Raw genomic sequence first — 17,989 nt, 5'->3', positions numbered from 1 at the left:
TTTCCTACAGAACATGTAATGAGTTACAAAATTCACTGCTGCCCAGCAACACAGAGGTTAAAAGCCTGAATGAAATAAAATTTGGTTAGGTAAATGTGGATGGAGCATTAGGCTGCAATTTCTCCTTCTCCAGGAGTCCATAAACCAGAATGCCAAAAGCTAGGGAGGCACAGCCTCTGACTGGGTGATCATGCTGCTCCCCAAGCATCCAGCACTGGCTGCTGCTGGAGGCAGGATCCTGAGCTAGAAGACTTTGGGCCTCACCAGTGTGCCTGGGTATCCCATCTTAATGCAACAGAGGAAGTCTGGATTCTACAGCATCCAGGCAGTGAAAAGGACTTGTGCAAGGGGCCAGGCTTCATCCATGTCGGGGGGGGGTTGTAACCCTCCCTGGGAGGGAAATGGAACTAGGATAGGTCACTTGATGTATATTTTACCAATAAGCTATTCCACACTAAGTTACATCAGCTCAGATATAAAGAGACGAGAAGCCCGGCTACGAGAATTAAGAGGGAAGAAAGCTAGTAAGAAAGTCGCCCATGCAGTTGATGCAGAGGCCCTGGAAAGAAATCAGCAACCTTTGAGACACAAAAAGACTGAGATAAATTCCTGTGATCCTGATGAGGGGACCTCTGATTGGGCAATGCAAAGGTCAGACAGTGAATACTCTGATCAGGAACAATAGAGGGGCCCTGCCTTCAGCCAGGAGAAGGAAAGGGACGATAGGGTTTACTGGACTGCGCAGATTCAATGGCCTGGCACGTCGGATCTGCAGATATCGAGCTTTAGTAGACACTGGTGCACAGTGCACCTTGATGCCATCAAGGCATAAAAGCACAGAGCCCATCTGGATTTCTGGAGTGACAGGAGGATGTCAAGAATTATCAGTGCTAGAGGCTGAAGTGAGTTTAATGGGGGACAAATGGGAAAAGCATCCCATTGCGACTGGTCCAGAGGCCCCTTGCATCCTTGGCATTGATTACCTCAGAAGAGGATACTTCAAAGATCCAAAGGGGTATCGATGGGCTTTTGGTGTAGCTACAGTGGTTACAGAGAAATTTAAACAATTATCTACCCTGCCTGGCCTCCCAGAAGATCCTTCCATTGTGGGATTGTTGCACATCAGAGATCAACAAGTGCCAATGGTCACTACAACAGTACATAGATGACAATACCGAACGAACCGAGATTCTGCAATTCCCATCCATAAGATGATCCGAGAGCTGGAGAGCCAAGGGGTGGTCAGCAAGACCCACTCACCCTTCAATAGCCCCATCTGGCCTGTACATAAATCTGATGGAGGATGGAGACTAACTGTGGACTATCGTGGCTTGAATGAAGTTACCCCGCCATTGAGTGCCGCTGCACCAGACATTTTGGAGCTCCAGTACGAACTGGAGTCCAAGACAATGAAGTGGTACGCCACCACTGATATTGCAAATGCGTTCTTCTCCATCCCCTTAGCAGCAGAGTGTGGGCCACAGTTTGCTTTTATGTGAAGGGGAGTGCAGTACACCTGGAACCCACTGCTCCAGGGGTGGAAACACAGTCCCATCAGCTGCCATGGACTGATTCAGGCTACACTAGAGAAGGGTGAGGCTCCAGAACACATACAATACATTTATGACATTATTGTATGGGGGGACACAGCAGAGGAAGCTTTTGAAAAAGGAAAGGAAATCATCCAGATTCTTCTCAAAGCTGGTTTTGCCATCAAAAAGAGTAAGGTCAAGGGCCCTGACAAAGAGATTCAATTCCTAGGGGTGAAATGGCAAGACGGACATTGTCGGATTCCAACAGAAGTCATCAATAAGATCATAGTGATGGCTCCACCGACTAACAAGAAGGAAACACAAGTTTTCCTAGGGGCCATAGGTTTTTGGAGGATGCATATTCCTGAGTACAGCCAAATTGTGAGCCCTCTTTACTCAGTGACCTGTAAGAAGAATGATTTCCAATGGGGTCCTGAACAACAGCAAGCCTTTAAACAGATTAAGCAGGAGATTGCACATGCCGTGGCCCTTGGACCAGTCAGGACAGAACCAAACGTGAAAAATGTACTTTATTCTGCAGTCGGGGATAATGGTCCCTCCTGGAGCCTCTGGCAAAAGCTGCCTAGTGAGACGCGAGGCCGACCACTTGGTTTCTGGAGCCAAAGCTACAGAGGATCTGAAGCCAACTACACCCCCATGGAGAAGGAAATCCTAGTGGCTTATGAAGGAATACAAGCAGCCTCAGAGGTGATTGGCACAGAAGCACAGCTTCTCCTGGCACCCCGACTACCGGTGCTGAGCTGGATGTTCAAGGGAAAAGTGCCCTCTACACATCATGCTGCTGATGCTACATGGAGTAAGTGGATTGCTTTGATTATACCATGTGCCTGAATCGGAAACTCGAATCGCCCTGGAATTCTAGAGATTGGCCTGAAGGTGGAAACTTCAGTCTGGCAGATGAGGAGGAAGAAGAACAAGTGGATCGGGCTGAGGAAGCTCCACCATACAATCAGTTACCTGAAGGAGAAACACATTATGCCCTCTTCACTTATGGTTCTTGCCGTATTGTAGGGAAGAACTGGAAGTGGAAAGCAGCTGTCTGGAGTCCCACCCGACAAGTGGCAGAAGCTACTGAAGGAGAAGGTGTCAATTCACAGAACTGAAAGATGTTCAATTGGCCCTGGACATTGCTGAATGAGAGAAATGGCCAAGGCTTTGCCTCTGCACTGACTTGTGGATGATAGCCAATGCTCTGTAGAGGTGATTGGATTGATGGAAGAAGACTAATTGGATGTGTAGAGTAAAACCCATCTGGGCTGCTGATTTGTGGCAAGACATTGCCACTCGAGTTGAGAAGCTGACTGTGAGAGTCCGCCATGTAGATGCCCATGTAGGTTGGGATGAGTATAGATATTGGGAGGCCTGGCAGGTTGATTATACCACAATGCCACAGACTCGCCAAGGTAAACACTATGTGCTCACCATGGTGGAAGCAACCACTGGATGGTTAGAGACTTATCCAGTGCCTCATGCAACTGCCCAAAATACCATTCTGGGTCTTGAAAAGCAAGTACTGTGGCGACACGGCACCCCAGAGCGCATTGAGTCAGACAATGGGACTCATTTCAAAAACAGTTTAGTTACCACCTCGGCAAGGGAGCATGGCATTGAATGAGTATATCACATCCCATATCATGCACGAGCAGCTGGAAAAGTTGAGCAGTGTAATGGACTGTTGAAAACTACTCTGAAGGCATTGGGTAGGGGGACTTTCAAGAATTGGGATCAGCATGTAGCAAAGTCAACACTAGATGCTCCATCAATCAAGCTGGCCCTGCCCAGTCAGAGTCCCTTCACACTGTGGATGGAGATAAAGTCCCAGTAATTCACTTCAGAGGTATGTTAGGTAAAGCAGTTTGGGTTAACCCTCCCTTGAGCAAAGGCAAACCCATTTGTGGGATTGTTTTTGCTCAAGGACCAGGATATACTTGGTGGATAATGAGAAACCCAGTGTGTGCCTCAAGGAGATTTAACCTTGGGAAAAAACTAATTCATATTCTGAGTTGTATGCTGCAGGAAATAAGTCACCAGACAATAAAGACCCAAACTAAGCTGATGCTAGTGCTCAACGATAAGACAACCGTAGAAGACAAGACCTGTATAAGCATGGGATATAGGAGAATATGGGACGTAGTGTGATGTAAAATGGTATGGAATAAGGGGTGGAGATTGTAGTGGGTTTGTAACCCTTCCTGGGAGGGAAACGGAACTAGGATAGGTCACCTGATATATATTTTACCAATAAGCTATTCCATACCATGTTACGGCAGCTCAGATATAAAGAGACGAGAAGGAAACAACTTCCTTCTTCTCTTCCGGGACAGTTGCACGGGATAGACGGCAGTATTCGGAGGAGGAAAACACCTTTCATGGGGAAGTAGTCTTTATTGTTAGTTTTCCCTATGTGTATAGTGCTTATAGTTCTCTTTTTCTTTTCTGTGTAAATATAAAACCGCCTTTCTCAGCAGCCTCAGTTTTGCGAGTTTTTTTTTCCTTTCCCCCCTTCCCTCCTCCTTTCTCCCTCTGGAGGGGTGGTTGGGCAGAGTCTTCGTGGACACCGGGGGTTCAGCCAAAGTAAACAATAACACCATGGCATTTAAAAGAAATGAGCTTGTCAACAGAAGATCCAGTCTTAGTCTTTATTACTAATACAGTATCTATTCCAGTAGGACAAACTGGAGAACCACATCCTATGGTAAAGTCAAAAGAGAAATGGTGACTCTCTCTGAGTAATTTAATTAGCAGATAAAACCTACTCTGTCATAGAGCCTACCCTGGCAACCTTTGGAGAGAAATGCATTTCAATCACAAATTAAAGAAATTTTCTTGCATTACTTCCTTGGAATAGACAAGGCCTGGAAACTATTCAGACTGCAAATAACAAAGCTTAGTTCCAGTGATTTCTGATCATATCTTTTAGGTATGACCTAACTCAGTACTAAATGTAATTATTTCAATATATTGCCAGCTTCATATTCACTCAGAACTGCCTTCATTCTAAAAATATTGTACAAATGAAAATTTAAACTCAGTCACAGGTCAGCTGTGTTTTATTTTCCCATCTGGAAAAAATGCAGTCTTACTTACGTAGCCTAAGACCAAAGGGGGTCTGGTGAGGCTGAGTTTTCAGGACATCACCAGACATGTGAGCACCTCGCACTTGCTATCCAACCACTCCTGACTCTAGAATTCCCTTGTACAAAAATTATGGATGGAAAGCCCTTCTAGCTGTGCCATAGTAGTGACAGACAAAGGGATTCCAGCCTGAATGATTCAGACACCCTACAGCAGATTGCAGCCCTGCTGTATATCCCATGTAACCCAATACCAGCTTATGGAAAGGTGACTTCAGGCAGGCTATGAACAAAGTTGTGCAGCATCTCCCACATCCTCTCATTCGCTTCATTTTGGATTACTGCACTCAAAGGAAAAAGATACCTAATGTTGCAGGAACCATCCACAAAGGGCAAAATTAAGAAGAATTCTTGAAAGAAAACAACTACTGACTGCACAATTTATCTTCATTATGGTCTTTGAGAAAAGACAGTGAGGAATATTCCACCCACACTATGAAAGCAGTAAAATGGGTAATGAAACATCAGAGACAAGTACAAATGGGCTGCTTTAAGTTCCTAATTTAAAGATCAAATCCACAAATATATGTCTCAGCCTTTGTTAATTTTTTATTTTATTTTTTAACCATAAGTGAGAAATTAAATCAGTTTCAACACTGCACCAAAAAGGAAACTGCTTCGGTGGATAGCTAAAATATTTCATCTTGTGTTTTGGGAAGTGAATTATTAAAATCTGTGGTCTGCCATTCTCCTCCACAGGCTGGAGTCCCCAGCAGGCAGCAAGAGAGAATTTATCGCTAACATGGAGAATTAATCAGGGTAGGACCCTGGGAGGTTGCAATCAAAAGCAGTGCAGATGAGAATCTGCAACAACACACTGAAATGAAAACACTTTGCTTTTCCACTCAGGTGATTCAGTGTCCAGTTTTAATGCCAAACTAACCTACTGGCAGTTCCTTCTCTTGGACTTGAAGTGTCTTTCACTTGGTTTTCAATATCTAAGGTAGTTGCCAGATCTTTTCCTCCAGGGAGGACTCAAGCCACCAATCTTGGACACCGACCACAGACTGGCATCTAGTCTTAGCTTAGTCATTAAGGACTCAGTGTTAGAACAAGATGAGTCCTATCCCTGGTGTTCAATTAAAACCAGCTCATTGTTGCAAAGTGATTTGAACCTGATGTTTATCAGTCACCATATATACACAATTACTTACGAAAAACACCTATTACATAATAAAAAAAGCTATTACAGAGAGGAATGGTATTGCTTTTTAAGGCATATCTCTATTTCTGCTTTCTAGCCTCTATGCCAAATAAAATGCTAACAGAAGAGTACTGGATCACATGATGAGACCCTTTCAATCATTTATTAAGTAACAGCTTGTATACCATGGCACAAATGATTAAACTTTTGCCTGTGTATAAAATTCTGCTTTCCTTAAAAACAAGATTAGACCAGAATTTTCCAAAAATTGCCCTGTACTTTTTAAAATATATGCAGTAAAATCTTCTGTGGAAAACATTCATTTTGTAAAATATGACTATAACAGTAAATCAGTTGTCCCATGTGTTGCTCAGCTCTGTAATAAAATTATATACCTTGAATAATGCAGCAAGCCCATAAATTTTTATATGACTTTACAGGCCTCTGTAGCGTAATTCACATATACTTCTCTTTTTCTCTGTAACTCGAGGAATATATCTATGCCCACATGCTACTTAATCCAGGATACAATTAAAGACACACATCCCACTGGTCACAGTCTGATTCTACTCATGACGTTAAAGCACTGGCGAATTTAGCCCAGAGATTTGTATCTTTTCAAAGAAGAGAAACATTTTTAACAGAGATGACATCTGGTCTTACCCTCTTAGGCAACTACAAATCTTTAGAGATCTCAGGTAGAAGATACCTTTCGCTTGTTTGATTTCTTTACTGTTCCAAAGAGTGAGCAAACCCCCGGGCTCAAATTACAACATAGAACATCTCGGAGAAACTGTATTAAAATAACTCCCAATGTCATGTGGTGGAAAAATGAAATTCAGTTTTGTACACACAACCTTAAGAAAATGGAATATGCTCACCAGGAGGCGAAAAAGGAGTCAACATGATATTTAGCCTAGGAGAGGTGCTATAAGCCTTAAAGGTCATTAATGAAAAACAGAGGCACTGCTGCTCAGTCACCTGTCATACAGTAAGCCCTCTCCTCTCTGCCATGGGAAGCACACTGTTATATTCTGGTTTGGTTTGTGGGGGGTTTTAAATGGAAATGAAAAAGAAAAAAATCTGCAATTTCGTAAATTGTGCCTCTACATGAACTAATGGATATGTCCTATATTACTATTCAGCAAATTCAGAGCTGTATTCAAGACCTTGTCAACACAGAGAATATATACAAAGTTGTGTTCGAAAATATTAACCTTCAAGAGCAAATTCACAGTTGGTGAGTTTTGCCATCTCTCTCCAGAAACAAAAATTACAGTTCGTACAGGTACATCCTACAAGTAAAAATACTGAGCCAGACAACACCAGCCAGATCTTGAATAATGAATAAGACAGCAGCACACTTGTCTGCTATTCTCCTTTTCAAAACAGCCATCGAATAATACATCAGAGCATCACTTGAAATGGATGGAATAGTGTGCTTGGCCCAGAATAATACCTGAAGTGCCCATAAGCCCTTCTGGTATTCCAGTTTCAGGTATTCACTAGAGGCTCTGCTTGCCCACAGAACGAACAAGTACAGAGCAGACCACAATGGCGATTTCGTTTTGTAGTTATCACTGAAAAAGTTCTTCCTTCAATTCCTTCAACACTCACCAAGCATCTGGGATTAGGCCAAAACTAGTAGAATTACAGACAAAAGACGATAAATTGACTGCAAACAACAAAGAGGTGATTACTTATTATTTAGACCAGTAAAAATAGTTGAGATAACAAGCAGTAAGAATTCTAATAATCCAGCTTCTGAATTTATAGGAAGACATGTTGGCTGTCCCATCTCTGATCTAACTTATTTTGCAAGGCTGAAAGTTTTTCACTGCTTAGTTTTAAAAACAAACAAACAAAAAAGGTAGTTGGAAAAAACATGGAGTCTCACATTAACATTTATCTTCATTAAGGTAGCATTTAAAGCTACAGTTAGTTATGAAGAAAAATAGTTTCACTAAGATAATCTCGAATTGTTTTCTTTTCTACATTAAACAGATTTCTTTGTCAAGTAACTGATGATCCTTCTACAATACCACTTCACACTGCAATGTCACGGAATCACTTATTTTACCTTTTCCCCACTAATTTCCTTCCTACTTCCCCTGCAGACAAATTCACAGAACCAACACGAGTTACACTGCTGGCTGGTGCTCTTCAGCACATAAGCATCTTCAAAAAGAAAGGTTGCAGCTAAACACGCTTTTTATTTCACATGGGGATAAAGCAGATGGGCAGTACAGCAGTGCTGTATAGCACACTAAGCACAAACATTTTCCAGCTCCAAAGAACAGAAGAAATTAGCAATTCCATTCTTAGGTACCAGGATTGTTGAATGTTTTTCCAGTGAACAAAATGAGAGTCCAAATGCATCCAGCTAAATGCCATCTAAACCTGTGGTTGTTTGCTAACGCTTGGCTCAGAGGTATATAGTTAAAGAGGACCAAAAATAAAAAGGAATCACAAAGACTCAGAGAAAATTTAGGTTGGGCAGAATTTTTAAGAGGTGGAGAATTTTTTTTCTAATCAATTTTTACAAATAAAACTAGCTTATTGAAAAACCTTTCATTTCCTCTCCCCTGCATCTTTATCTGATGTAGGGAAACAGGTAAGAAACTGAGGGCGGCATGACACTTTATTAAAAAGCAAGCAGCCAAATGAACTTGTGTTTATAATAGAGACACTGCTTCATGATTCACCTCTTGGCATTCTTAGGCTGCTCCACAGTTTTCAGGTTGATGTGGAGAAAACCTGAAGCACATCGCCAGTTGTTAATTACTCAGAGCCAAAGCTCTGAAGGCAAGTTAACCTACAGAACACTGAAACCTATTTCTGCTCAGCCAAACAATCCTTAATTTTCAGAGGAGATGCAGAAGAATCCCTAAGCTGTAACCACAAAATACCAGGAGATATGTTTACAGGGAGTTATTTGGCTAAAACAATAAAATTAGTAAAACACAAATAAATTAAGCAAGTAGTAACTGTTAAAATATTTTCAAGGCAAGCAGTAAGTTTAAAGCTTTAAAGCTTCAGATTATGGAATGAACTCCTTGATTTCTTTAATTAAGGGGGGGAGGGGAAACTGGCATATGAGTGGCTAGAGATTTATGGGCCACTGGATTATTTTACCATAGTAGGAAATACAAACTGTGCAATGACTTTCACTGAAAAATACTGTGAACACTAATTTCACCTAGCTTTAGTGTTCTGTTTTTAATAAAAACCTGGCCCGCATTCCCTTTCCAATACATGGATTTTTTCTCCCCTTTCAGATACTCTGATTATGTATTGGTGTGACCTACTGAAGTTGAGAGAGTAATAGAGTTATAAAGCTGGCAGCAGAGAAATAAGGTTCAGGTCCATTATTCTTAGTTATATTCCTATAAGAAATAGCTGACAAGTCTGTCAGTACATCAAATATGTGCTGGGTGCTGAGCTGCAGTAAAGGTTGTCTTTGCAGAGTTTTGATGGCAGCCAGCACTTACAGCCTCTTGGAGCGATGAGTGGGAAGAGAAGGGGAGCTAAAAACTCCTGCTTCTGTCAATGATCCCAATCTAACATCTACCAATATCTGCCATGGGCTCTCCCACCAAGCACAGCAAGATTCAGATCACAGCATAAAGGTCTCTTAAGTGGCATGTTGGGGATAAGGGAGAATTTTTTTCCATTATTGTAAGAAAATCAATAGCTCAGAGCCTGCAATACAAACTCAGCAGTCATTCAAGCCCAGTCATTTAGCATGACATAGTCTGGGCAAAGAGTAGTCACTTGGGCTGGGAGAGCCAACACTCTGCTGTGGTGTGTCGTTAGCAGGTATTGGCATCACAGATTCGTTAAAACTGATCAGTTGTCAGCAATGCTCACAGCTAAGTGCAGGAATGCTGGGCCCGTGGTTGTAATGGCATTCATAAAACAAACCTGGCAGGTTGTTAAGGGTGACCACCTTCAGAGGTAACACCAGTCTTTGTTATGGAACTGACAAACTGTGGCTTTGCAAATCAACGTGGCTTAGGTGGTTTGGGAGTTTAGCTACAACAGAGAGACCTGGTTTGCAGTGGTTATGGAGAGGGGAGGACAGGGAGAACTAATCTGGTGATGCATAGGAACTAGAAGTGAGAACAGATGAGACAGAAAAGCAGTTGAATGTTTTCCTTCTTGTGAAAGGTTTCTCAGCTAACAAGAGAAGAAACTTAATAACTGCACAGCTCGTGTTCCACCTAAATTGCATAAATATTGAAGAAGATGAATGGACACAAAAGTGACATTTTAGGTGAACCAAAAGGAGGTGAAAATTTCAGAGAAGAGACTCAAAAACATAATGCAAACTTATTATCTACATTTCTTCTGTCACAGAAACCAAACACAGGTTGATTTATAAGCCTCAGAGTTAAAAGGTCTTGAGGATCTATTCTGCTTTATTCCAGATGCACGCTGACCTCATTAGCATGGTTTGTGAGCATGCCAGGGGAGTATTAATTATGTGAATATCTGTTAAGACATGCTGGGCTCTCAGGGATTTTAATGCACCAATTTATATGCCTTTGCATTAATTAAAAAGTTTGCATTGCTTATTCCATGTGGAATCAGCCAAACCAATGGACAGCTAAATCCAAAATTACAGGAAGAGAAGGTGGGATCTTCAGAATGTTCTCATGGAAATCCACAGATAGTATATTCTGCAGGTATTTATGCTTTTAAATAGTACATGATCATTCCAGATTTTTCTCCTAAAGATTAGTATATTTAATCACAGTGAATGTTTTTACAATAATTTACTCAATGTGTAAATTCAAGAAATATCCTAGGTATCATTAGCTGACTGACAGAAAAGTTCATAATTACATCAGTCAGACAGGGTATCATGGTTGACTAATTCTGCAACTGAGTTAAGTGCCACTGAATTAAAGTGATTTAGTTTCTCATAAGAAGCAATTCTAAAAAACATGTGCCAGCATTGAAATTATGAAGTCCCTGAACACAGCACAATCTTTGTGCTCTCCTCGGTACATATTCAAAGAGAGATTCACCTCATTTAATAAAATTCAGAACACAACCTGCCTGCAAAACATTTCCAACAATCCCCAATCTACATCAATGCTTACAAGTAAGGAAAACAGAGGGGACATGTGACTGCGGTCTGCGCTACCACATCCATTTAAATTTCACCAAACAGTAGCTACATAGTACTGGAAGCAGCCAAAATTTCATTGCATACAAGCTCCTGTTCTACAGCAAAACATGTTATCCCAGGTAGTCATGTTTCCACAGCTCTTGGTATCATTATTTGCTCTATTGAAGCTGATGCCTCTTACTGTGATGATTAAAAAAAAAAAAAAGGAATACACAGCAGAAGAAATATTACAAACCTGTTACTTGTAGTATCTGCCAAATTTCAGATTTCTCTGAACTGTACAGAAAAACTATCAGTGACTTCAGTGTGGCCAAAATTTTATTAGACATTGTGCGCTGCCATTTTGTTCCCTGGTAAGAGATGTTTCTTATGCTTATTGCTTCTGTTGGGAATGCAACAGAAATTAAGAAAATTATATTTAAATCAGAGCAATCCGAAATAGGGTAGGTGTTTAAAAATATCTTAACTACCTACATAGCTACCAAGAAGTAAAGTATTAATATGGAGAAAATAATTACAACTAAAATCAAACAATGCAAAGCAAACAACCATGCCAAGATGAAGTGCCAGGACAGAAAAGATTACATTAATTTCAAATTAACCTAATTAATTTACAAGTTCAGTGAAAGATAGATGTTTAAAGTATTGCAGATCATCTGCATCTTTATCTACTGTATTTAGGTCATTATGGTTTCGCAGGAGAAAGGGGACTCCTTGAGCATCCCTGCTCTCCTCTCCTCTTTTGCTTTGCAAGTTTGGCTTATCCAGAGGGCTTGGCCAAAACTCTCCTTGTAAAACCAGTTGCATGCCCACTAGGTAACAGTGGGTTTGCAACTCTCCTTGCCTAAATCATCACTGGGCCCAAAAATCTCTCTCTAACACTCATCAGATTTTGATGAAGCTTTCTGAGGGACTACAATTCCCCACATGCACCAATTTAGACTTCCCTGGTGATATCTCGGTAGCCAAAATGTAACTACAGTATAAATTTTAATTAAGTTCCATTTGAATACTGATGGACATTCATAGATTTCCACATACTATGAGAAGTTAAAATAACTATTCTTAGAAAAACAGAAAATAAGAGCTTTCAAATGGAAAAATCTTCCCTTTTTTTTAGCATTTTCAACCCAAAATGTATTATTTTCACTTTGGGGAAATAAAAGCTCTTTCCTTCAATTTGCTGAACTTGGTTTTAAAATTCCATGGTGTGCATTGCCTCCAGGGGACTGTGTGTCTGACCTTGTTCTCCCAAGTGGACCATGCATCAGAGTGGGATTTTTTTGCTGCTGTTTTATTTCAGCATGTTCTAGAAGTCAAACATTTAAAATTAGGTTGAACTGATCCAAAACAAAAATATTTCACTTCAATTTTCCAGTGGACTCTTTAATTTTATAAACCACTCATCTTTACTAGCAAAACTGCTGTTCTAATGGAAGATTTCTGGCCAGTTCCAAAAGCTAATTGGTCTGCAGAAAGGCAGACAATTAGAAAAAAAACAAACAAACAAACAATCGAAGCAACGCCAGCTCCCTCCACGGCAAACAGTGAAGACCAACATCTTTCCTCTGCTTTTCCTGCCTAAATAAAAGAAGAAAATATTTCCAAAAGACTTACTTGGAGAGACCCTGGAGAGAAGCACAAGCCAGTTGCAAAAGCATCAGCCAGAACTGATGTAGAAATATCCACTACTCTCTTCCATCCCTGTGCATTTCTCATTTCAACAATCTTAATTTACTTTCCACAGATGATGCCTTAAGTGAAAATTAATACCAGTGCTTAATGATTAAAGCAATTAGCCACCTTGCACTTTCTCAGTGTGCAGCTGATTAATTAAGTACATTGATTACAGAGAAAAATAAATGCTGTGGACAATGAGTGGTTGTTAGTTTGCAAAAGGAGTGTCTTTGGAACCATCTCATGTTGCTTACACATCAGGAGTGCATTTAACTTGAAGATTATCCCTTTCAGGTGGTTCTAATATATAATAAAGCTGGAAACTTTTTGCCAGCATTCAGTGCTCTGAAAATAATCTCAGGCAAATACACTTACAATGTGTTAGTATCTTCTTAATCCAAAGGAGCTGTGTTTTGAGGATATTTTACGGCCACTGTAAATCAGTCGATCCTTCTGGAGAGGCCCACATCAGTGGAGCCGTGGCAGCTCCAGCATGGATCGTGCTAAGCACCAAGCCCCAGAACTTGTCAAGCATTCAGAGTCCAGATCTCTCAAAATGGGCTCTAGCAGAGCCATTGCATAACATCTTTCAGTGAGAGAAATCCAGTTTTCAGCTGCAAACACAGCTCTGTGACACAAATCATCTCTCCTTCATTCTGTCTCAGCAATTTCTTCATGAAATTTCTGCCACAATCTGCTTGCAACAGCATCCATCCATCAGTGTTCTTACTGCATTTTTAGTGCTAGCAGGACGTATTATGAATTTATCCCAGGTTTTGGTTGATAATTTTTAATTGTTATAAAGTGTTTTTATTTTAGAGACCAGTTAGCAAAAACTCAACTCCAAAGCAACACCAAAAAACACAAATGAAACCAGCCAACCCAAAATCTAATTAGTGATGTGCTGAAAAACCTGAAACAAGTTTATTCTGTTCTTTATTTTTTGATAATAAGTGCTATTTCAACATTACAATTAAAACTAGGCACTAGCAACGATGGGCAGCACACAGTTTGCCCATAAAATAAATACATTTGATTTATTAGCAGTAAGGGTTTATTGAAATTTAGTGTCTAGTGCATGTGCTCAATAAGCCTTTGAAATGCAGTAGGAAATGGCAGTGTAAGTGTCTCAGGGTCTTTTGAAAATCCTACTGTAGGAATGGGGTCTCATGAAGACAAGTGGAATCATTCCCTGACTCTGCTATGGTTTGGCTCTGCGATCCCTGTGGATCCCCTGGGTTGACATTAATGACCATGCAGAGACACTGGGAGCTTTTCAAGGTCTTCAGAGTATTTCCAACAAATATTAGATTTGGAAGGGTAACATTTTTCTCCCCACCATTTACACGTGAACTCTGTTTGACTCAGGCAATTACATCAGCTGGGATTTTGGGGTGATCATCAGGGTCAAAGCAGCACATGGTTCAATAGATGTCAGTGGAGCTCTGTCAACTCACAAAACCCCACAACTAGGTCCCAGTGATTTTAGTAGAGATATTGATGGTTTGTTCTGGTGAATCACTGTGATCAGGCAATGAACAGTTTGCTGGTCCTTTTGGTGGCATGCAGGGAGTCCAAAGCATACTCAGAAATTCATGCTAATGAAGGAAAAACAGATTTTCTAAAAGAAAGAAGATCCTTTGTGCTGTCACTATGCTTTGCTGCACATATTGCAGCATATAATTTATTGCCTGTACTATTTCTTATTTCTTTTGTGGCTGAAAAGATTATTCAACGATGTTTTTGTTCCTCTAGCAAACAATGGCAAATGCCGCTCGCAACAGAAGTAGAACATTTCCCTGCTTCACTGCTTATGTGATAATTATTCCAAAAATATGCTCTCACTTGCCTCTCAGCAAGCTAGGGGGAGCTGTTATCATATTAGCTGGTGACAATTTACCAAAACCTGTGAGAGAGAGGCTCAACGAAGTGTATGGAGTGTTTGGAGATGTCAACAAAATGTAAAGAGAAGACAGGTAAGACCATCTGCTGTTCACATCTGAACAAGAAATGGTAGATTACAGAAAACATCAATTAACCCTGGGGTAAATCCAAAAAGTCTTCCCTCATAGGGCCTTTCCCATGGATGGCTTGAATGACAGTTGGCAGTGACCTTGGAAGATAAGGTTGCACCATAATGATCCATGGTACAGAGAAGAAAAGACAGGAAGTTTGGGTAAGGCCAGCAATGAAGAGCTGCTCAGATGACTGCGCACTAGTTTGTGAATGTTACATCTGTGTAACTTCACAGATTTCAAAATCTTCTTTCTTATTTGAGTATCTTCAATTACTATCTATTACTAAGAATTGCTGCATGATTCTCATCCTACATTTACTGATACTTTGTGAAAACGTTACCTACTCACACGGTTGCCTCTGGTTTTCCTACAGTGTTTGTTCTCTTTCCCTCCCTAGGTTTTTTGAAACAGGCTTTCAGCTTCAGGCAGAGTTCAGACACTGAAACCGGCAATTTTCTACTCCTGGCCCGAGTCTCTTGGTGGGATCCTGATTTTCCTCACTACTGCTAATCAGGGACAAACCCACTTACAGGAGATGATCAGCTCCCTGCTGCTCTAAGTGGGATAATGCTGCTACACTGACCTTCACCAGCAGACAGTGGCTAAGTATAAAATACCACAGTACAAACTGATATGAGAGAGAGCTCAGCTTATGTTTCTGTAAACATGAAAAAAATCTCTGTTTGCTCTCTTAGGTTTTTTCTTTAAAACAATGTACTGAAATTTGTAATGTCCATCCCCCACGGCTGCTGTTTTCTTCTTTTATTAGACATACCTCATATGCAGCCCTTGTAACTTCACTTTCTTTCTCACTCAGATGCTGTATCTTGGAGAAGTCAGCCCTGAAAATTGCTGGCTTTATATGTACATTCTGAGTTGAAAGAAAACCATAGAGTACATTAGGCTCCAGCTTTCTAATTAACAGTTCATAATGAAGGACTCTCTTTATGGGGAAAAAAATAATTTCCTGAAGGTTGAACCTCTGCAGGGTTTCCAAGGCTTGGAAGAAAATATAGATTGTTTGACAACGAGTCTCTCTGCATTCACAGTGCAGAATGGAAAATTCCAGCTTTGCCATAGCCCCCATATCCCAGAAAAGCAAGTAGATATACTGCAGCAAGCTGGGAGGTGGTGCTGGAAGAGCAGTGCATCCTGACTGTGAGCAGGCACATTCCTTTCCATGTATATAAAGTGCATTAAAACCAGAAATGGATGATTCAAGCAGTAAAGCTCAAAAACTGCAAAGAAAAATACGGATAGAAGTGCACTCCATATGACAGGTTCAGCAGTTTTAGGAAAAAATACAAATTGGCTTTTTCTTCAGAAAGACCTTTTCCTTCCCTGACACTCCATTTCATCTAAGTGCTAACCCCCATTAAACTATTCATGGAAGAAACCCCAAAAGTCAAAATTGTAAAAGCCAAATTAAACTGACTAACCAATGCCAAGTTTTTATACTTGAAAATGCTCAACTGCCAAAACCACCACTTTTGAGAGACTCTCTAATTGCTCCCGATTTTCCAAGCAAGATGTACAGACATTACCAGGGTACGCAGGCACTTACACACTTGATAATATAAGTTACAAGCTTTTAATTTCCTAAAAAAATAAACAATATAACTTCAGAGAAGTGCAGATGTTGTGAAACAGCAAACATGTGGTACAGGAGTCATACAAAAGTGATTGCAATTGTGCCAGCCAGAAGCGAGGTAACAGCTCGTTCCTTAAGAGACTGGTTTCATTCCATTTTTACATCTAAACTGATGCTTCCTTCAGCTGAATTTAAGTCCTTGTCTTCAGTTCATGCCCAAATTACTGCCTACTGGGAAAAAAGGGCCCTGTGGCCTCTGAGAGACAGCAGATGCTGCCAGAGCAGGATATCCTGGGATTCAAGGAGGCCTGTGCAGCCTCTTGGCGAGAGGCAAAGCACAGGTGAACCAAACCCCACAACTGCTGTGCTGTGCTTGGGTGAGGGAGGGGCTGGCAGGTTTTAGCAGCAGGAGAAGGAGTCAACTTTCAGCCACCTCTCAGACACAGTGCTGTGACAGCCTGGAACCAGAGATTTCATGTGACAGCTCGTATTTTTGTATTTCTGTATTAAAAGCATTGGGGTGTTATCTCCTTTAAGACTGTGATCTTTCATGCGGAGTTTCTGCTGCTCCTTTAATGACTGTCTTATCCTTGTTGCCTAATTCTGCAACTTGTATTGGCCAGACAATCTTCTTGTATCCCTCCACAGCCTGATCACTGCTCCACTACAGAACCTCTCCTTGCTTGGACAAAGTCAATCCTACACAAACCGTTTCAGATTCTCATCTCAAGGTCAGTCTCCTCACAAGTCTTTCATGACTGCCATTAAAAGTTTGCTGTCCCCATGCCCAGACAGCTTTTCTTCTTCAATTTGCAACCCAATATCTCTTTTCTCAATCCTCAGATTTCTCTCTAGCTCCATTATTTCATGATTTCTACCATCATGTCTGTGCACAGTCATTCTCTGTGTCATTTTCCATTCATTTCCAGAACACTCACTAATGCCACTCTAAAAACAATACATTTCTGCCAAGCCTGACAAATTGAATCCATCAAACAGAAAATATTTTTGGAATTTAAAGAGAAAATACTGTATTACAGCGAAATCTATTCTTGGTTTCTGGGCATAATCCTAAATCCACTGTTAACAACAGAACTGTTACATTACATACGCTGTACAGACTTTTTGCTTGTTTATTAGAAATATGATTTTTGGAAAAATAATATTCCCACATTCTCTGTCTATGCCTGCTGCTGAAAAGTGAGTGTAGAGCATGTGCTGTGCCCACATCACATTCTAGAACATATACAGAGCACAATTCTTGCAAAGAAAAAGGCTGTCTTTTACAATCTTCTTTATTTCTATCACTTTATGGGAACATCCTTCTGGGAACATCCTACTGAATTATTTCTCTTGGGAGAGAATTTTGCAGTCGGGGCATAGGGTTTAATTAGCTATCATCAAGTTATTAAGCCAGTTCATAAGGAGTGAAACTGGCTAATCTGCACTCTGTGGTCAGTTGTTTTCCGGAATCCTTGTGCAACACAAACACCTTCTATAGCCATTTATTATCTACCAAATGTGCTTTGCTACTTGCAACAACAAATAGGTTTTCATTCTGTGTATTAGTTTCCAATCTGCAAGTATGTAAAAATAACAGCCTTTCTGATTTTGGAGCTGTTCTATCTGAATGGCTCATATTTGTATCAAAATCTCCAGCTGTCTTTGTTCTTTTTTTTCATTTAGTTGCAATTGCAAACTAAACTGCATTGCTCAGCTGAAGCAGCCTGGGCTT

The 17,989-nt window shown here is 40.6% G+C and overlaps 1 protein-coding gene across 1 annotated transcript in view; it reads right to left on the bottom strand.

Moving 5' to 3' along the window:
* PCSK2 (proprotein convertase subtilisin/kexin type 2) overlaps positions 1 to 17,989 on the bottom strand; it is a 103,453-nt gene that overhangs the window by 33,269 nt on the left and 52,195 nt on the right. The window lies entirely within an intron of this gene.

Source organism: Manacus candei, unplaced genomic scaffold (genome assembly GCF_025592945.1).
Source record: "Manacus candei isolate 608988 ecotype Guabito, Panama unplaced genomic scaffold, ASM2559294v1 h1tg000035l, whole genome shotgun sequence".
Classification (NCBI taxonomy): domain Eukaryota; kingdom Metazoa; phylum Chordata; class Aves; order Passeriformes; family Pipridae; genus Manacus; species Manacus candei.
This window is presented reverse-complemented; position numbering and strand designations above follow the sequence as displayed.